The sequence below is a fragment of the Grampus griseus genome (genome assembly GCF_964374135.1).
Source record: "Grampus griseus genome assembly, chromosome: 5".
Classification (NCBI taxonomy): domain Eukaryota; kingdom Metazoa; phylum Chordata; class Mammalia; order Artiodactyla; family Delphinidae; genus Grampus; species Grampus griseus.
The window spans coordinates 87,704,393-87,709,861 of record NC_138998.1 but is presented as its reverse complement, the minus strand read 5'-3'; the positions used below and the strand labels follow the sequence as shown (position 1 = coordinate 87,709,861).

Genomic DNA, 5,469 nt, shown 5'->3' with positions numbered 1-5,469 from the left:
AGTTCTGGTGTTTCCCAGTGGTTGCTAGACCTATGTGTGCAAAATTATCTTTACTAACTTAATAAATAAAAATACATTTGACCCTTGAACAATGTGGGTGTGAGAGGGACCGACCCCTTGTGCAGTCGAAAATCCATATATAACTTGACTCCCCCAAAACTTGACTACTGATAGCCAACTGTTGACCGGAAGGCTTACTGATAAACACTCTGTGGACACGTTTTGTATGTTACATGTATTATATACAGTATTCTTACAATAAAGTAAGCTAGAGAGAAGGAAATGTTATTAAGAAAATTATAAGGAATAGAAAATACCCTCACTATACTGTACTGTATTTAGTGATACCATAGGTTTATGTCATCTGTTTACAAGATGAATCATCTGTTAGTACCTACCTCATTATTATTTTTTTTTGTGGAGGCATTGAAACCTCTTGATTTATTCAGATTATTTAACATACAGTGATGCAACTGTGACCCCAAAGTGTGCAAGTTAAAGCCTTAAACTGCAGCTGAGAGGAGAGGACAGGAACGGTGCACCTGGGCACGGGGGTGAATCAGGGCCAGGGGTGGGGCGGCCTGAGGAGCAGGGCCTGGATAGTCCAGGGCCAGGGGAAGGGGGCAGAGACCTTCCTCTGGCCTAGGTCAGGAGCCCAGAAGTGCCACATGGCTGAGGGGGCAGCAGCCCAGGAAGGGGCCAGAGGCAGGGCCAGGAGAGCACCATTTCTGGGATGGGGCTAGGGAGGGAGGTGCCCGATAGGAGAAGCCGGGGGGACCACCTGTCCCAGGGGTGGGAGCCGGGCTGGAGCAGGCTGCAATGAGAAAGACCTGAGGCAGGCGCAGGGCTTGAGAGCCCAGGCTGGCTGGGCTCAGGGGAACTGAAGAAGGAGGAACCTGGGGGGGCTCCCAGGGCAGCCCGGCCTGGGAGCAGTCCTGAACCTGTGGCGGAAGCCCAGAGAGGGGCCACAGAGCCTCAGGGCCTCCCCTCCTCTCTCCCTGGATAGGAGCTGAGGAACCAGTAGTGCAAATCTGTGGACGACTCAGTTATGGAGGGAGGCTGTGCCCAAAGAGGGACCCTGGGACACAAAGCCTCTGCCGCCTTGGCCTCCACCACCGTCCTCAGTACAGCCTCTTCTCATAAGAGTGCAGGCCGTGGACACCACCCTTCATCTGAGCTGACATGGTCTGCTTCTCAAACTTGAGCTCTCCTGAGTACATGGACCTCAGGACAGACAGGCTACGGGCACCAAAATCGTGGCAGCCGTGCTGGATCCCACTGTGAGGTCGGGCACGAACTTCTGAATGGAGCCTTTGTCCTGGATGGAGCGCGCGACGCCCTGCATGACCTTCACCTTATCTCCCTTGCTGAAGTAGCGCTTCTGGCTGCTGCTGCTCTTCTCCATGGCGTCCAGCGAGCTCATGCCCCGGTACTTCTTGAGCCTCACACCATCCGAGAAGAAGTACTCTCCAGGGGCCTCCATGGTTGTGGCGAGCAGCAAGCCCATCATCACTGTGGAAGCTCCAGGGGCCAGGGCCTTGACCACATGCCCCACGGTCTGGATGCCACCATCGGCTATGACTGGCACCCCGAAGCGCCGGGTGTACTCAGCCGCTTGTACGTGGCAGTGCCCTGGGGCCGACGACAGGCCATCACTTCTTCTTGGGTGATGCAGATGGAGCCACAGCCCACGCCCACACGCAGCCTGTCCACACCAGCGTCAATCAGGTTCTTGGCCTGAGCTGCTGTCACATTTCCCCCAGTCACCTGGAGGTGGGGATACTTCTGCTTGATGTGGTGCACCATGGTGATCTGATACACAGAGTCCCCTTGGGATGAGTTCAGCACTATGACATTGGCACTCGCCTGGGTGAGCAGGTCCAGGTGGTATTTGTCATCCTCATGGGTACCCATGGCCGCCCCACACAGCAGCTGCTTGTGGGAATCCTTGGGGGCCAGAGGGTAATCCTGGTTCTTCTTCAGGTCAGTGCGGGCAATGATGGCCACTAGCTCGTCTTGATCATTAACAATGGGCAGCTTCCTTCTCTTGCTGTGCTGCAGGATCTCATTTGCCTCTTTCAGTGTCATACCCACTAGAGCCACCACCAGCTCATTCCATGGTGTCATCACCTCACTGAGGAGGGTGTGTGGTCCTTCTCGGTGAGGGAGTCGATGTCTTGGGAGGTGACGACGCCCACCAGCTTGCTGGTGCCCGTCTCAGTGATGGGGATGCTGGAGAAGCCATGCTGGATCTTGGCCTCCAGCGCCTTGCCTACGGTGTGTGAGGGTCTCAGCACCACAGGGTCCGTGATGAAGCCCTGTTCAAACTCCTTGACCTTCCGACCTCGTTGGCCTGGAACTCTGGAGTGCAGTTTCGGTGAATGAAACCGATACCGCCCATCAGAGCCATTGCGATGGCCACGTCAGCCTCTGTCACAGTGTCCAGGGGGGAGGAGATGAGAGGCGTCTTCAGCATGATCTTCCAAGTCAGGGCTCAAATCAGGTCCACCTCATCAGCTGTGAAGTCTATGAATCCTCAGAGAATCAGTAAATCTCTGTGAAGAGAGGAAAGTGAATGTAACTGGGTGAGGAGGGGTCCCTGAAAAGGGAAGGGCCTGCCATGCCCGGGGAAGCATCACAGCCGGTGGGGAGAGGAGCAGAGCCTCTGAGCCCCGTGCCATGTCAGGACTGAACCACCCTCATGCCCCCTGCTAGCACCTTGTCGACTTTAGCCCCCATTATTGTCTTAAATGATACAAAAAACTGTAGATGTTATATGTACTACTAATGCTAGACATCAGAAATGAAATAAATTGGTATTCCCTGGTGGTCGAGTGGTCAGGACTCCGAGCTTCCACTGCAAGGGGCACTTTTTTGATCCCTGGTCGGAGAACTAAGATTAGGCATGCTGTGTGGCAGGACCAAAAAAAAACAATGAAAAAAAAAATAATGTGAAAAAGAAATTCATATTTATTTACAGGTATAATGATTCTTGCATTGATAACGAAGAAGCAGCTATATGATTGCTTTATGGTAGCCTAGTAATTTACACAGTTGCTTCATTGTAGCATAACACATACACTAATGAATTAATAATCTGTAAGGGTTTATGTGCATAAGTTTTGATAAATTTTAACTTTTTAATAATGGATATGTGTATATTTTATGGCAGTAAATGATAAAATTGGCTAGTTCCTACATATATTTTATGCATTTGTGACATACTTAATTTTTTCTTAATTTTTTGATATTTTAGGCTATATAGTTTGTCTATGAATTTTTTTCAAATTGTCTCAAATCTCCAAGAAATTTTCCAATATATTTATTGAAAAAAATCTGTATATAAGTAGACCCATGCAGTTCAAACCTGGGTTGTTCAAGGTTCAGCTGTATTTGTGAGGAAGTGAGATTTATCAGAAACAAAGTTGATTTGCCTCCTCTAGATGCTGAGTTGATATGGAACGATTTAGCTCTGTGTGTGTGTGTGTGTGTGTGTGTGTATACACCATGTCTTATTTCTCTCATTTATAAAATTCTGGCTACTTTTATGTTTTAATGTAGCATGGTGTGGAAGAGGGCTGTACAATCGAATTTTCTATGATGATAGTAGCCACTAGGCTCCTGTGGCTATTGAACTGTGCCTAATGCAAAAGAGTAACAGAATTTTAAATTAAATTAAATGTTAATTAGTTTAAATCTGAATAGCCATCTGTGACTAATGGCTACTGTATTGGACAGTGCTGTTTTAGGCACTGACATACCAGCAATGCTCCCAATACAGTGAGAACTGCTAGGTTAACATGTATTGTAGGGGAATGGCTACTAAACACTGCTATTTCAGGTGTGAAACAGCAAAATTCTCTGCTCTCTTACCCCAAGATAAATATTACCTGTATCATTGATTTGATTAGTATCATGTGTTGTATCAACTCTTTCATTTTCTGTCTTTTCTCCGTAAGAATGGCTAGCCTTGACTTCACTGTATTTCTTCTTCATTTAGCACATGTTTATTGAGCACCTGTTATGTCTCGGTGCTGGGTGTGCAACGGTGAATAAGAATGATCAGGTCCCTGTTCCCACAGGGAAGGGTTAGCTTGTCTACTCCCTAATCTCAACCTTCCCCCTCCCCATGTCCCCAGCATCTGGGATAGTAACAACTGGACATACTGCTAAATGAACAAATAAAAGAATATTTCTGGATTATTCCTTTGAGATTCATTGTTTCTAGACTGTATGAGGAAGCTAATTGATCTTTTATGCTTCTACTGTCCTTTCGATTCTTCCTTTGTTCACTTTTCCCCTTCAGCCAATTGAGTGCTTTGGTAGGGCAGCCTTGTCCAAATTGAAGTGGCTGAAAATAAATAGAATTATCCTTCCATCATGCTATTTTTTCTTCTTTACCTCTTGGTCTTTTTTTCTTATTTTCCACATTAAATTTGAGATAAGAGTTGAGGAAGGGGACAGATGGCCAAGCAGAGGACTCATGGGCAGGGTTGTGAGGTGTACAACTCCAGTCCTTCTCTCTCTAATTTACTCTTTTCCCTTCAAGCCATGGATACATGACTGACTTTTCCCTTCATGTTCCTTCTATTAGAAGACTGTTTCCCAATATTCCCAGCACTTGCCTCTTTCTACTCTAAAAAATTGTCTCACTTTCCTTTGAAGGACAGGTCAACATAAAAGAAAACTAAAAGTCAACCTTGAGGTCATTCATTATAAAGTTTACATTCTTTTTTTTTTTTTTTTTTTTTGCGTTATGCGGGCCTCTCACTGCTGTGGCCTCTCCTGTTGCAGAGCACAGGCTCCGGACGCGCAGGCTCAGCGGCCATGGCTCACGGGCCCAGCCGCTCCACAGCACGTGGGATCTTCCCAGACCGGGGCACGACTCCGTGTACCCTGCATCGGCAGGCGGACTCGCAACCACTGTGCCACCAGGCAAGGCCCCTAAAGTTTACATTCTTGATTGACCTCATACTCTTAAAACATTCCTCTAATCAACTTAACATTTTTAGTAAATGCCCTATAGGAGTTTTCTTCTGTACTTTTTTGACTTTGTGGTGATTATCAATGTAGATATTTAACAAGATCTGCAGGAAATCTATATTTGTTCCAATAGGAGCACCTTTATTTTGTTTGGATGAACAGTTGTTCTGTGGTGGTCAAATATACTCAAAATAACTATACCATCAAAAGTCAATCTCAAAAAAAAAAACCAAAAAACAAAACAAAACAAAAAGAAGTCAATCTTGGGCTTCCCTGGTGGCGCAGTGGTTGAGAGTCCGCCTGCCGATGCAGGGGATACGGGTTCGTGCCCCGGTCTGGGAAGGTCCCACATGCCGCGGAGCGGCTAGGCCTGTGAGCCATGGCCGCTGAGCCTGCGTGTCCGGAGCTTGTGCTCCGCAACGGGAGAGGCCACAACAGTGAGGGGCCCGCAAACCCAAAAAAAAAAAAAAAAAAGTCAATCTCGAT

General features: G+C 47.3%; 1 pseudogene across 1 annotated transcript; it reads right to left on the bottom strand.

The window, feature by feature from the left end:
• Positions 1 to 1,121: 1,121 nt before the first annotated feature.
• LOC309823169 (inosine-5'-monophosphate dehydrogenase 1-like) lies at positions 1,122 to 3,996 on the bottom strand (annotated as a pseudogene). Its single transcript has 2 exons — positions 3,891 to 3,996; positions 1,122 to 2,535 (listed from the first exon to the last, which is right to left on the bottom strand). The product of its transcript is annotated as an inosine-5'-monophosphate dehydrogenase 1-like (transcript).
• Between the last annotated feature and the right edge of the window lie 1,473 nt (positions 3,997 to 5,469).